Source organism: Orycteropus afer, unplaced genomic scaffold (genome assembly GCF_000298275.1).
Source record: "Orycteropus afer afer isolate SDZICR_OR568_19922 unplaced genomic scaffold, OryAfe1.0 scaffold00002, whole genome shotgun sequence".
NCBI classification, from domain to species: Eukaryota; Metazoa; Chordata; class Mammalia; order Tubulidentata; family Orycteropodidae; genus Orycteropus; species Orycteropus afer.
The window spans coordinates 782,321-798,957 of NW_006921589.1; positions in this window are offsets into that span (position 1 = coordinate 782,321).

A 16,637-nucleotide genomic window follows, 5' to 3' on the forward strand; every position below is an offset into this window, starting at 1 on the left:
GCAGTCAAGTGCCTGAGGCACTATGCCACCAGAGCTCCCTGATGGAAGAATAGGATTTTAATTATGTGGTAATGCATGCTAGACAGCACTGTATCAAAGCTGTGACCTAGAGAAATGGAAGACTTCTTAAAATAGTGATAGGAAAATTAGCCATATTTACTTTTTAATGAGAAATTAAATATTAAACAGGTATGTAATATGAAAAACTAAGTGGCTGGAACAAACAAAAGAGACTGAATTCATAAGTTGGAAAACGAGTGTGTCTCAGGGGAAGAGGAAAAAGTAAAAAGGGAAAAGAAACTCATTATGGTTATTTTCTATTCTACTTACTAAGCATAAAGTATTTCACCATTGCAATTTACCAAGGTGGTATACATCTCAATTTTCAGATTTAAGTGTTCAATAAGAATTCAGATCATTAAATTGCAAGGATATATAACAGTTATAAATTCTCCTCTCAGCTTGGCATCTGAGAGTAACCAAATTAATTTCTCAAGAAACTGAAGAGTTTTAATGAGAGGAACTGAAAGCAGTTCTGAAGTCCCCCATATCATAACTATAAGCACAACAAATTCTAAAATCATTCACTAAAAATTTAAATCATATGGAGTACTTTTTTTTTAAGATGCAAGAAAAGGTTTAGATATCTCAGATTATTAAAGCTATGTCATTTCTACTATTTTCATGCCTCTGGTAAATTTCATTGAACAGTTCCATATATTTTCAACATATGCTTCCCCCCAAAAAATCAAAGGTGAACACTGTAGGTTTGTCAAATCATTCACAAATATTCACCAGAAGCTTACTAACCACTCAGACTTAGTACATTGTTTAGCTTTCCAGATGCTTCAGGATATACTGCCGTGGATTTCAGTACAGTCACAAGACTGCGACCATCCAAACAATAACCTAAACCCATTGCCATCAAATCGATTCCCTATGGTGCAACCACCATCACTATCTAATTCCAGAACTTTTCTATCATCCCAAAAGAAACCCTGTACCCATAGCACTCACTCTCCATCCCTGACCCTCATCTCCAGACCTTGGCAGCTACTAAACTACGTTCTGCCTCCAAGGACTTGTTTATTCTAGACAACTCATGTAAATGGAATCAGACAATACCTGGGCCCTAGCGACTAGAGTCTTTTATTTAGCAAGCTGTCAAGGTTCATCCACACTGTAACGTCTATCAGGACTTCATTCAGTTTTTATAGCTGAATAATATTCCACTGTATGGATATACCAGATTTTGTTTATCCATTCAATTGGTAGACATTTGGGTTGTTTCCATTTTTTGGCTACTCTGCATAACACTGCTATGAGCACACATGGACTGGTCTTTTGTGTGAACATGTTTTCAATTCCCTTGGGTATATATCTAGAAGAATTGCTGGGTCATACAGCAACTGTTTCACTTTTTGAGGAACTACGTATTTTCCTAAGAAGCTGTACCATTTCACATTTCCTCCAACAGTGTATGGGGGTTCCAATTTCTCCACATCCTTGACAATACTTGCTTTCATCTACTGTTTTGATTATACTCACCCAGTGGATATGAAGCAATATTGATTTGTATTTCCCTGAGCCCTGGTGGTGATACAGTGGTTAAATCAATCAGTTGCTAACCGAAAGATCAGTGGTTCAAACCCATGAGCTACTTTATGAGAGAAAGATATGGCAATCTGTTTCTGTAAAGATTTACATCCTTGGAAACCCTGTGAGGCAGTTCTACTCTGTCCAGCAAGGTTTGCTCCTTGAAGCTCTGGTGTGGCACAATGGTTAAGACATTTGGCTGCTAACTAGAAGGTGAGCAGTTCAAAACCACCACTCCACGAGAGAAGGATGAGACAGCCTGATTCCATAAAAGTTTTACAACCTTAGAAACCCTGTGGAGGAGTTCTACTCTGTCCTATAGGATTGCTATGAGTCAGAATTAGCTCAACAGCAGTGGGTTTGGTTTTTTGGTTTGGAGGTATTGACTTCCTTGTGTCCCCAAAGAACCCAATTACAAAGTACAGACTTTCAAGATATTTTTAAAATGGCATAGTGCTTTTAGGGAAAAATGATAATTTATTAACTGAGTACTTGCAAAGTAATTTGTTTCCTTTCTGCAAATACATGTACACTTTCAAAAAGTTTTGCTATATGCAATATGGAATTGTTACATGAATGATGTGTAAATGATCCTTTTAAAACTTGATATTAGCACTCCTTGGAAAGAACAACCATGGGAGAAAGAAGGGGTGCTTATGCACAGGGAGACAGCTCAGGGGGCAGGGGTGTATGGAGGGATGGATACTGAGAAGAGATAACTATGGGGAGGAAGTGGGAGGGGAGCTGTTGCTTTGTGGTAAACTGTGTCAATGACGTGAGACAAAGTATATGTGAACTGCTGTATGGAAAGTGAATTTGCTCTGTAAATCTTCACCCAAATCACAATAAAAAGAAAAAAAAAACTTGATATTGGAAATATTAAATGTTCCAGCAGATGGTATAGCTTCCCATCCTTACACTATGTTCAATTTTCCTAAACATATCATCCACATCAGTTGGCTGACAGATGGAGAGTCCTGGGACTACAGCGTGGAAACCTTATCACAGCACCATAATCATTTGATGACAAGTCACATATAAATGACATTTTTCTGACCACCTCTTGCTGTTGCTAGGTGCCGTCAAGTCACTTCCAACTCACGGCAACCCTATGTACAACAGAATGAACACTGCCCAGTCCTGTGCCATTCTTATAATCATTTCTGTGTTTGAGCCCACTGTTGCAGCCATCGTGTCAATTCATCTCACTGAGGGTCTTCCTCTTTTTCACACTCCACGTTACCAAGCATGATGTCCTTCTATAGGGAATGGTCCCTCCTAATAGCATGTCCAAAGTAGCTGAGACAAAATCTCACTACCCTTGCTTTCAAGGAGCATTCTGGCTGTACTTCTTCCAAGACAGGTTTGTTCATTCTTCTGGCAGTCCATGGTATATTCAATATTCTTCACCAACGCCATTATTCAAAGGCATCAGGTCCTCTTTGGTCTTACTTACTCATTGTTCAGCTTTCAATGCTCATGAGGAGACTGAAAATACCATGGCTTGGGCCAGGCACTCCTTCGTCCTCAAAGTGATATCTTTGCTTTCAACACTTTTGAGAGGTGTTTTGTAGATTTGCCCAATGCAATACATTGTTTGATTTGACTGCCACTTCCATGGACATTAACTGTGGATCCATGTAAAATGAAATCCTTGACAACTGGCCACCTAGGACTGTTAGATGGCTTCATGAGCTCCTTCATGAGCTACACGAATGATGAAAGGGATTAGAGGAGCTAGAACTCTGTTTTCTAATGTTGCATGAAAGGCAGAGATACAAAGAAATGAAGACAATCAGTGAATTAAAACTGACTTCGTGAATGAAAAATGAAAACTAGAATCAAATTATATTAAGAAGATAATGCAAATACAGTCTTTATGAATATTGTGACACTCGGTAATTACACTTTAGTATCTATTCACTGAAATACCTGTGACTCGGGCTGTTCCAGAATTTGGGAATTCAGAGTATTATTCCCATTTGAAGACTGTTGAGGCCTCCATTAATACGATGGTTCCCTGACCTCACACGCTTTAACATTCTAACCACATTGAGAAACTGTTTCACCAAGCTTGACAAAACCGTTCAACTATCCACGTAACACCAAGTGGCTAAATCCTTCTGATTGCAAGCAACTAGCCCTAGCGTTTTTAAGACACAAGAGCCCCCTCTTCCTTCTTTTCCTTCATACATCATCTTCAAAGCCAAATTTTACCCTTCCACAGTATATTACAGCAAATATCTCAAATTCCTATAACCCAACACACTACCAACGAGTCAATTCCAACTCATAGCAACCCACTGAGTTTCCAAGGCTGTAAGTCTTATGGAAACAGATTGTTTCATCTTCCTCTCATGGAGCAGATGGTGGGTTTGAACTGCTGGCCTTCTGGTTAGCAGTCAAATGCCTTGCCCACTACGCCACCAGAGCTCCTTAGATGCCTGTAAGTAGTTAAACAAAAAGCAGATTCCGACTGATGCGACCCACATGTGTCAGAGCAGAAGTGTGCGCCAAGGTTTTCAACTGCTGGTTTTTCGGAAGTAGATCAGCAGGCTTTCCTCTGGACCTCTTGGTGGACTAGAACCTCCAACCTTTGAGTTAGCAGCCGAGGGCATTGAGCATTTGCATCATCCAGGGACCCCCCCTATTTACTGCAGGACTTATATTTTCTAACAGCTGAATATGTGCAAAATCTTCCCGCCTTTTTAAATTCCTATCTTTTTTATGTGCCACTGTCAATGATGTTGAGTGTTTTGCTCCTAATTCCATTTTTCCATAAACCATGTGTCTTGATGTTTTAATTTTTTCCATCATGATGCACAGCAAGGTGATTTTTAGGCATACATCATACTGTAGCAGAGCTGACCCCACTAGAACATGACGCACCAGAGCGGGAGGCTAACCACCACCTGGGAACTGCTGGCACTCCCTGTGACCCCACTCCCACCTCTGATGTGTCTGAGCTCTGTATCCTACTCCTGCAATCCTGTTCTTTAAGGAAATTCACCAATGGTAAGATGCTCTCTCATCGTTCAAATACTCAAAATCCCATATGCTTTTAACTCACTCAGACAAGTTAGAATAAAAAGGTGACAATTCTCTCTCCACCCAGTAAATACTGCATTTTCCTCCTGTCTGTCCTCTGTCAAAAGTTCTTTCACCTTCTTACACTTGGAACTTAAAATCAAGGGTCATTTCATTCTCGTACGTGTTGGCCGGACTGTATATCCTCAACGTGCCATGGTTTCAGGTCTGATTATAGTGATTTGAGGACACAGACAACATTTGTGTGGTTGGATGCTTTCAGTAAGAAAAATAAGTATAATACTCAGTTCTGGTATATAATCCTTGACCACCAATCTCAGGAAAGAAGTAATGGAAAAATCAAAACGAGAACCCAAGATCAGATGCCCCCAACAAGACATGCAGCTCAATGAACAAACTGCATTTACATTCATTCTGCATGTTTCACTTCTAGACAGCATACAAGGTCAAACTACTAACTGTCAGTTACAATAAGCTTCCAAACTTCTGGTCAATTACTTGGTTAATAACAAAAGACAAGGCTATGACATCATTACAGTTCTAATTACTTTATACAAATCAGCTTCCTGTTAATCAAATACATCTTAAAAGCATTTAATTATTCTGCACCTAGAAAGCAACACTCAGCTTTGTTGAATTTATGCTGCATTCAACATGAAAGGCTGTCAGGCTGCTCTAAGACATAAAGGACAAAAGGCTTTGCTGAACACATTGCTGCAATACAGGAGCTGTTGCCACAGTCACGGCAAACAGGAGCCCGAGATGATGGATAACACTACACATTTCAACAGTTTCAGAACATAAAGAAGTTGTCAAGAAGCTGAGGGTTAACAGATAGGCTGTGGGAAAAGAAATGTCCCAAAGCTTTTTGTCAAAATTACATACAGGGCGAACGATATTAATGTACATGGTACAGGACAGTGGTAAGAGCTCCACAGCACACCAGCTGTGACCTGAGAAAAATTATTAAATGGCCAGTTTTCTCATCTGCAAAAGGAGATAATGTAGACTCATTTGCATTCTATAGAGACTAAATAAGATTTTATACATATATATGTAAGTATACATATGTGTTTGTTTATATATATATGCACACACACATATACATATATACATATAAGGAGCTCTGGTGGCATAGTGGATAAGGCATGTGGCTAGTAACCAGAGGTCAGCGGTTCAAATCCACCAGCTGCTCTGAAAAGGAAAATGGGGTGATCTACTTCCATAAAGATTTACACCCTAGGAAACCCAATGGGGGTCGCTATGAGTCAAAATCAACTCGATGGCAGTGAATTTGGTTTCTTGGTATATACACATGCATACATCTCTCCCTCCCTCCCTCTCTCTCTCTCTCTCTCTCTCTCTCTCTCCATATATATATATGTGTGTGTGTGTGTGTGTGTGCGCTCTGGTGGTGTAGTGCCATAAAGCATTTGACTGCTAACCAGAAGCCTGGGAGCTCTGGTAGCATAGAGCCTAAGGCACTCGACTGCTAACCAGAAGGCTGGCGGTTCAAACCCACCAGCCACTCCTCAGAAGGAAAGTTGGGCAATCCTACTTCCGTAGTGATACTGCCTCAGAAATCCAAGGCGGGGTCGCTATGAGTCGGGGCTGACTAGACGGCACATAACAACAACAACAACCACCACCACCAGAAGCCTGGTGGTTCAAACCCACCAGCCACTCCCAAGTAGGTTGGGCAATCTGCTTCCGTAGTGATACTGCCTCGGAACCCCAAGGAGGGATCGCTATGAGTCAGATCCAATTCCACAGCAGTGTGTTGCATATGTGTGTGTATGTGTGTGTGTATGTATATATATACATACACACACACATACACACACATATACACACAAAAAAAAACTTATGCCGTTAAGTCGGATCCAACTCATAGCGACCCCTCCTTGAGTTTCTGAGGCAATATCACTACAGAAATAGATTGCCCAACCTTCCTTCCGAGGAGCGGCTGGTGGGTTTGAACCGCCAGCTTTCTGGTTAGCAGTCAAGTGCCTTAGCACTACCAGAGAAAAAGATTATATACAGAGAAAAGATTATATGTAAAACATTTTATATATGTATATGGAAATAGTGTTTCTATCCATAGAAACAAATTAAGGTTTAAGATCAAAATTTTTGATTTTGTAATGTAGTAACCAATTAGAATGTTCCAGGTTTTCCATGATCCTACATGTTTTAACCACATCATCTGGTTTAATTACACATCTATATTTTCAAAAGAGTATGATACAGTCTGTGGAAGGCATATGAAAGCCAAAATGATTTTTTAATGAAAATGAATTTTATAATAAAATCTCAAACCAAGTTTCTGATGACTTGAGAATTTAATGAACCTCCATCATAGAGGAAAAAAAACTCTCACTATGTGTCAGTTGGCAAAATTTCTGCTTTCTCTCCTTTTTCAAGTAATACCATCTTAGCTGAAATGATTAGACTATCCTTATGTATGAAACATCACAGGTGAAAAACGAAACTAATGGATTTTGTATATAATCTTGAATTGTGCTCCACAGCTAGGTGAATTAGTGCCAATTCCAATTCTGATCCATCACCACTTGTGATTTCCAGTATCAATCAAAAGCTGGCCCTTCTCTCTCAGACTACAAGTTTTAGTGTAATGAGGGCTCATTAAAGTTCTCCGAATGACAGCCCTTCAGACCTAAGACCTTAAACCAGGAGGCACAGAGGAAGCAGCAATGCCAGCAGCCCAGATCACTGCCTTCAAGAGGATTTAAGTAATTCCATTCCCACGTTTGCACCACACCACATTTCTTTGTCTACCTAAAGTTAACAAAAAACTGATAGCCCACCCCACCCTGTAAATTAATCTCTGTGAATTACTTATGTAGCTGAAATCCCCCCAGCACAAGAACTCCTCAAGACAGGAAAAAACATGCCACCCTCAAAGATGTGTACGCTCCCACAAAGAAGCCAGGACATCCACAACTTACAAGGTGGCAGGGGTCAAACTGAAGGTGGTAGGTCATTTGCCTGCTCAGCACCAACACCTTATTCTCTGGGTAACAGGAATTCCCCACCCCCATGGATATGGTCTTGGTGGACTGTCAATCAAAGTGACCTTTCCTACACTCATTCAAGGGTGACAGTAACACAACTGAAATAAGACTCTCCCTGGAATTTAAAACTTGTACAGTGATACCAGGACCAGTAGCTTTTAGAGCTTAATTAAGCTCCTTAGAACAGTAATTGCGAGAGCTTTCTAGATCTTCCTAGTCTACCCAGTCTTTGAGAGCCCACCTAGCTACTGACATTTACAAGGTCTGGTGGTTTGGTTTTCTGCAGATTCTCTGAGTTCATGCATGTTACTGTTACTGTGGGGTGTCATCAAGTTGATTCCAACTTATAGTGACCCCATGTGACAGAGAATTGCCCCATACGGTCTTCTACACTTCCAATAAATTACTTGCTCTTGAATACATTATCTGTACGAGTCAGTTAACCTGTAATCAAAGAAGCCTGCCCAGAACACTAGGGTTTTCAATTTGAGCATCACCAGCTTTCATATTCTGAGTACAACACTCTAGTCTGCAGGAAAACCAAGACACGGAGGTTATTTGGACAGTACCTCAAAGGTCTCCACAAGGTGTGCTGCTCCTAAAGAGAGAAGGACACATAAGACAAAGTCCTCTCCAACTTACAAACTTGAGTCCGAGTGAACAGTGGTTAAAGCCCTCGGCTGCTAACAGAAACATCAGTAGTTCAAACCCACCAGCAGCTACGCAGGACAAAGCTGTGGCAGGCAGCTTCCACAAAGATTACAGCCTTGGAAACCTTACGGGGCAGTCCTACTCTGTCCTACGGGGTCACTCTGAGTCGGAATCAACTCAACAGCAGCACAGCAAACATAGAAGGGCACAGTGAGGAGGGCACGGGACCGGGCGGGGTTCACTCCGTCGCACGCAGAGCCGCTTTGAGTTGGAACTGATCTGACAGCACCTAACAACAGTGCGTTCAAAACAATGCTCAAAATAAGTATTCAAGTTTCACAGGATATGGGGCTTCAGGTAGAGAAAGAAACCACAGGGTGCGGCATTACCCTGCGGACCACAGGGAGGGAGATGAAATGACACCTGAAAACTCAGCATCAAAAGCACTGAGGCCATTACACAGGAAGAAAAGGATTCAGTCATCACTTGATGTACATAATAGCTACAGGCTGTAAATGTGAAAAACTTAAAGGTCCCTTATTAATAAAAATTAACATGCCTTGAAAGAATGAGGAAATCTCCTTGAATGCTTTCCTATGAAGAATGGGACTATATGGGCAGGGTGCACAAAACACATTCCCACCAAAACACAAGCCACGCCCACTGCCATCGAGTCAATTCTGATTCACAGAGACCCTGCAGGACAAAGCAGAAATCATGGGTTTCCAAGGCTATAATTTCCATGGGAGCAGACTGTCACATTTCTCCCATGAAGTGGCTAGTGGGTTTGAACACCCAACCTTTCGGTTAGCAGCCAAGCACTTAACCACTGCATTTCCAGGACTCATCATCTATTCCTACATCTGTTCAAATTGAGAATCACAACTGGTCCATTCCAACACATAACTGCAAATACCTGTTATCTGTAACACAGGGAGCACTGTGAAATGCCCTTCATAGTATTGCCCAAGAGACTTTCCTCAAAGAAAAAAAATTCCCAAATCCTAAGTGACTGCCCGCCCACACACACACACCCTGTATATTACTTACATAAAACTGAAGTGATTGTATTGTATATATAAATGTCATTCACAATTATCCTAACAGTGTGACTCGGGATTAAAAATGCATAAGCAAGTCAACACCATGGAGACACAGCTGTTGGTGTCATGAAAACATTCCTGGAACTGAAGCCACAAGTCTGGGGTCAAATACCGATGCCAACGCTTACCAGTGTGGCCTTGGGCAAATCCTACAGTCAGTCAGTCCCGCTGAGCTTCCAGTTCTTAATCCATAAATGGGAAAAACTCCCCTTCCTTCCTCGGGTGACTACGAAGAATAAAGGAAGCAGCATTTCATGTGAAAGCAGAGAGTACACCCCCAAAGTCTGTTTTCCGTCTCCCTTCCTCTTCGTAACAGAACAAGCCTTGTCCCCTCAAGGAACTCAGCTTCACTGCTTTCTAATTAGGATGTGCATGCACCAATGGTCCAGCACTGAGACGGTAAAGAACATGCACACACAAACCTGAACACACACACTGTGAGCTGGCCATCACCTAGACTCCAAAGGGCCCCTGCACAGAGAGACTCGGTCCATTTTCTTCCATGGACACAGCCAAAACAATCCATGGGCTTTGAGATATCACCCTCAGGATGCTGCTCTGGCAGCTGGTGGACTGAGAGACTCCCCTTCCCCCACACTCCAGCTGTCCCCAAGAAGCCTGCCTCAATGTGCGAAGATAACATCATATTCTTCTCAGTACTGCTGTTAATAATAATCTCACAAATGCTTAGCATTGGAAATTATTTTTCTTATGAAAGCTCCTAACTAAAATTACTTACTTAAAATACACTTTACCACATAAATCCAAACCAGCTGCTCTCATACAACAAAACTAGGCCAGTAAACACAAGTAACGGATTTCCCCTTTCTCCCTGTTCCTCTTTCCTGAGTCTTTTGTGATGTCAAGCAACAGCCAGTTGAAATACTAAGAAGCTCTTAATAGTGATACAGCTCACAACGAAGAGGAATTCTAAAAAACAAGAATATTCAGACGAATTTTCAAAATGAGCATGCACGCCTCTCTGTTCTTGTCAAATACGGCTCAGACTGCAGGACGGACTCTTATAATGACCACTCTCCCGCAGCACACGTTGGCCCTGCTGAAAACCTTGGCAACTGTCTTCAGAACAAGTCTGTGGACCCCACTTGTAACAATTCTCAATGCACTACTTTTTCATTACTGCTCTTCTCTGAGGATTTCTGTACCCACGAGGAGTGTCTCACTGCCATTCCTGAGAACCCTCTGTTGTCTGGACCACCTGAGGCTAGTTTCAGAGGTTCGAGAGGAGCGCCAGCAGGCAGGGCCACCCAGCTCCTGAGCTCGAAAGCAAGAGCAGGCGGAGGGTTCCCTGCTAAAATCAAGGACAAGCATTCAGATGGTCTAACTGCAGTGCAAGTGGAAATCTATCTTTTCAAAGACTCGTTTCCGTATTTTAAGATGTTCCATATACATGCGTATGTCTTAACTTCACATAAATGCAATATAATGTCTTTCCTTCTCTACTTGACCCCTTGCATATTATAGCACACTGCCAGGTAAAAAAAATTATGACCCAGTGTGGAAAATTACGACCCTGGGTGGTGCAAACGGTTACCTCACTGCAGTGGCTACTGAAAGGCCACAAGTTCTAGTCTACCCGAGGTGCCTCAGAAGAGATGCCTGGCTTTTTGCTTCCAAAAAATAAACTATTAAAAACCCTATGAAGTCACAGGGGCCATCAAGCTCAACTGGCATAACATACTACGCAAAACATAGTGGCTAAAGCACTTGACTGCTAACCAGAAGGCTGGCGGTTCAAACCCACCAGCCACTCCTCGGAAGGAAGGTTGGGCAATCCTACTTCCGTAGTGATACTGCCTCGGAAACCCAAGGAGGGGTCGCTATGAGTCGGGGCTGACTCGACGGCACATAACAACAACAACAACAACAACTTTGGCGAGTAGCGACTGGGATCTTAAATGCTTGCAAGCAGCCATCTAGATACAACAACGGGTCTCTCCTTGTCCAGAGCAAAGAATGAAGAAAACCAAAGATTCATGAAAACAATTAGTCTTAGCGACAGGTACACCAGGCAATCCTCAGCCTATATGACTATGTGACCAGAAGAACTAGATGGTGCCCAGCTACCACTGTCAACCACTCGGAGAGGGATCTATGTAGGAGATCCTGGATAGAGAGGGAGAACAATGTGGAACAAAACTCAAAATCATTTGGGGAAAAAAAAAAGGGGGGTGACCAGGTTTGCTGGTCTGACAGATCCTGGTGGAACCACTGAGACTATGGCCCCTAGCTGCCCTTCAGGTCTGAAATTGAACCCACACTTGTGGCTTCCAGCCAAACAAAAGACAGGCATATGAGGTGAACATTTCCCTGAGGTAGACACACTCCTTGGAGAGAGCAATCATGGGAGAAAGAAGGGCTGTTTATGAACAGGGAGAAATCTCAGGGGGCAGGAGTGCATGCAGGGATGGACACAAAGAAGTGGTGACTGTCGGGATAAAGTGAGAGGGGAGCTGTTGCATTGGGGTAAATTGTGGTCAACATCATGAGACAAAGTGTATGTGAAATGCTGTATGGAGAGTGAATTTGCTCTGTAAATTTTCACCCAAATCACAATAAAAGGAAAAAAAAAATGGGACATGGAATTTTTCACTTTATCATTAAGCATCCGCATTGCAAAGTATTAACTAGCTTGAGGCTCACAGCGTTTGCTAGTATTTTGGTGTAGGTTTCCAGGGAGGCTGCATCTCCTAGTAACACAGGGACCCCTGTAGTTGGCTGGCCTCGTTAAGTGAAAATACGTGATTCGTCATCCCGACTGCGACCTTCCACAACACTGTATGAAAGTCGCTCTGCTCTGATGATAAAACTGAAGTGTTTTTCTGCCACACTGAGAGTTTTAACTTTCTCCAACTGTTTTCTCTCATTCATAATACTGTGAAAGCTTTGCTTCTTCACTTCATCTTTTGTCATTTAAAATGAAAAGCAGCGCAGTTAGGCAACAGCAAAACTACTGAATTTTAAAAATATTATGAGGAGATAAACAGGGTAGAAAAGTTATCGACTTGAGGCGATAAACACAGGTCTGTGGTGCTGAATGTCCATTCTGGCAACGTTCGACTGCACATCCGTGCACGGGCCGGGGCACCCACGTGCTGAGGTTGGAGATTCACTTCTACCCGACCGCTTTGCATGGCCCAGAAGCCACCAAGTCTGCAGTGATGGCAGCCCAGGCCCAAATTCCCAACCCTGGTCCTCTTCAGCTCCTACGCCCATGTGGGTCTAGTCCCTGTGTTTCGCCCAGCCCCCTCAGGGCATGGCGTAGGGCCTAAGACATTAGAGTGCTAACCAGAAGGCTGGCAGTTGAAACCCACCAGCTGAAATAAAGATTTACCGCCTCAGAAACCCAATGGGGGTCATGATGAGTCAGAATCACCTCACCTCGATGGCAATGAGTTTGGTTTCGGTTTATAGGGTATCAAAGGAAGGTATGCACCCCAGGCCCCCTGGCTCACGCATCCTCAGACCCTTTCTCCAGCACTGTCCCCTCCCCAGGCAAGTTCTTACGGGCAAGCTGGCCTTCCCCGCAGCTGGCACAGCAGAGACAATAGCTAGAACTGGGCAAGACCCAGCCGAGTGCTCCCATGAGGCGTCTGCAGGGGGAGGTGCCAGGCCACAAGTGTGACACAGCAGTCCCCGGGCCAGTATGACTGGCGCCTTGCATCCCCTGGATGCAGGTGTTGGCACAACAGGCAGATCACATAATACCCATTTCACAGATCATACAGTTGTCCTTGTGCAATCCATACCTGAATCTTTTTTCTCTTCCCCAACATGGAACATTTATTGAGTTTCTATGCCTAATACATGGTAGACACGTTTTGCACACTATTTCACTTAATTCAATAGCCTGAAGTAGGCACCCAATGACCTCTACTTTACAGAAGATAAAGTTAAGGCTGGAAGAAGATAACTTCTCTAATGAACACAGCCAGTACTTAGCAGAGGCAGGATTCAAAGTAGAGTCTGCCTGACCCTAAACCACTACCATATGTCTGCCTCTTGGCATAACAACAATAACGATAATAATAATGTTTGGCACCTTTGAAACACAAATGCTTCATGATGGGATAGTATGAATTTGGTGGTGTGGGGTTGCTATGGCGTGGAAATCGACTTGAGAGCACACAAAAACAGGGTTAGCAGGATTATTTACAGAAGCTGATATTCAAAGTGACCTGTGTTCCACACTCTATGGTAATACATCCCTTAGAGCAACAGACCACAGAGCACCAGGGAGGCAACATTCACACAGAGGACACGCAGGACACACAAGAGTGTGTAACTATGAGGGGCACAGGGGGAGGGTTACTGGGCAGGGAGGCGAGGAGACTGGGTCAGGGTCGGACATGGTAAATGGGGAGTGAAACTAAATGTACACATAACGTTGAATGTAAAACAAACTCTTAAAATAAAAAACTAAATTAAATTAATTAGGATTAAAAAAAACAAAGTGACCTGTGTTTATCAGAAAACCTTCTCACCCACATTTTCCAGGAGCCGCAGCACGGCCTCAGAAGCAGTGTGCTCTGATCCAAGCAACACGTCTAGGCCACGGCATGGCCCTGACCCTTTTCAACATTGGAATGAGTCTAGGCATTGGTGCCTCTGCTTCAAATCCTGAGTATTGCTTTTCTCCCCTCACCCTGGCCCTCTGAAAATGGAAGGAAAAAGTTATGGAGAAAACACTGCCACTACCAATCTGAAAAAAAAGAGCATTTTGAGGGCATTTCTAACTCCTCTCCTGTGATCCATCCAGAAAATGCAGGTACAGAGAATGACTAGGAGGCCTTCTTTGCTGTCGTGGAGCCATATGACTGCCTGGGAAAGATAAGATTTTCAGCCTTGTCTTTTGCATGCAATCCACTGCTCCACTCTCCTCTCCTCCAAGCCTACTGCTGACCTCTGGTCAGTTATCCACCTTACCCTCTTTACGTAATTTAGAGTCAAAAGAAAGGATAACCACGTAGAAAAGACCAGATGGCCAAAGAATTATAAACTACACTTTAACAGGGTTTATTATGCTATTCTTAAAAAGTATTGCAGCCACAATAACACTGGTATAAGTCAGGACGTACTATAACTTTTAACTCCTACACCCAATAACTTTGACTACACAGAACACAACTGAATCCAGAAATAAACAAACAAAATGTCCTCTAAGCAGTGGCCACAACATCCATGCAACACAGCTCATGCCTAGAGCCCAGGGAGGAACTCTTCCAGTACAATCTATATACTCTACAAAGTCCCAACAAGTGCATTTCATAACATCTCATCTGTGCTTCGTGTGTGTGTGCCCATATTAAGCATGACTGTGCATTTTCTCACTGAAAACTTGTAGCCCTTTAAAGAACATTTAAGTAACTTGTCCAAGGTTCTACAACTAGGAAATTCTTCACCAGGATTCAAATTCCATTACCTTCCTTTCCACAATGAGCGTTCTTCATCACTAAGGCCAAAACCAAAAAGCAAACTCACTACCACCAAGTCAATGCAGACTCATGGCGACCCCCATTCAGTTTCCAAGGCTGTAAATCTTTAAGGAAGCAGATTGCCTCATCCTTCTGTGGAGCAGCTGGTGGGTTACTACCACCGACCTTTCTGTTAACAGCCAAATGCCTTAACCCCTACACCACCAGAGCTCCCTTAATCACTAAGCCAGGGCTTTCAAACTTCACCGCCCCCGGTACACTGGGATGGAGGGGGAGGGGGACAAGAAGTGAGGAACTAGAAACAAAATCCTCAGTAAGTCTGGAATAACACCCCAAAATTTGGATCTCTAACAAGTGCCCAGGTGATGCTGCTGAACGCAGTCCTGGGACACCTGAGGAACAAATACTGCTTCCCAAGCCTCGCCCAGCCAAGAACAAAATACAAAGTTTTAAAGTTTATTAGACCTAACGGAAACATACAAATGGGAAAAATTCGACGATAACAGAAAGAAACAAAAATTGAAAGCAAAATTGGATCGTGCTGCAAAGCTACCTCCACACCTGGATTACGCAGTTCATTTTAATAGTAAACCTTAGTCTACACAAGAGTTTACGCTCCATTTGGATAAACAAGTAAGCATGCAACTGTTTTTGGAGATGTCTATCCAACGTTTTTTCAGTATTTGGGCAGAAATACCCAAATTAATACCTATCAATACCACTACTGCGTTTAAGTCTGTGTTCGTCACACACCTGCTCGTAGAAAGTTACCGTTCCTAGAGCACCTGAAACTGAAAGCTGTTTTGATTACGCAGTGACGCTTCAGATTTCCTGCCTTTAACAGGAATCATCTACAACGCTTTCTAAGCCGACCCCATCCTCACAGCGCCTGGGCACTTCGTTCGGTCCAGCCTCAAGCAAGGATAGGTCCGAGAGAGAGGGCTCGGGGAACTCCGGTCGCCTCGCTCCAGGAAACGGTCTGCCTGCTCTGGACCTGTTGAAAGCGTCCAGGGACTGGACGCTGCGCTCTACCCCGCGCCCGGGAAACACCGCCCGCCGCCCCGCAGCCCCCGGCCCGCCATCGGCAGTCGGGGCACCAGAAAAAGGGAAGAGAATCACAACGCAGAACCGACCGCGCGAGCGACCAAACAGACGCAGAAACTCACACGCTCCCCGAGTTGCTTACGTTCTTACGTATTCGCGTGCACGCACGTGTGTCATCACGCACTAGGGCCCAAGACGGGCCGCTCCTGTTCCTCCGGGCTGCGGAGGAAGCAGGGCAGGGGCGCAGACGGCCTGGCGACGCCTGTCGCGTAGCTGGGGGGGATGGGGAAGAGGGAAGCCGTAAAGCGGGCGGCCCGGCCACAGCGCATGCCCAGTCTGGGTTTTGCGCGCCACGCTTCTCTCGCGGCGACGTGGCCCTCCGGGCCGCGTGCTGCAGCGATGGCTGGAAGAGACCCTGTACGGTCAGCGGGTCAGAGCCCTTGGCCTAGCGCCATGAGGAGAGCACGTCCGCTCAGGTTACGAGCTCCGTGTGGAACGTGGATAATAAGTTTGTCTACCACACTCAGAGATAACTTGACGGCACATAACAACAAACAACAACAGCCACTCGTAAAGCAGTAGACTGATGGTTTTTCCGGGCACACGGGGCACGCCTGGACCTATGGCCTCACGACGGAGACCCCAGAGTCTGGGCCCTTTCACAGCTGAGCAACTCCACCCCTTTGGCCCGGCCCAAGCTCAAT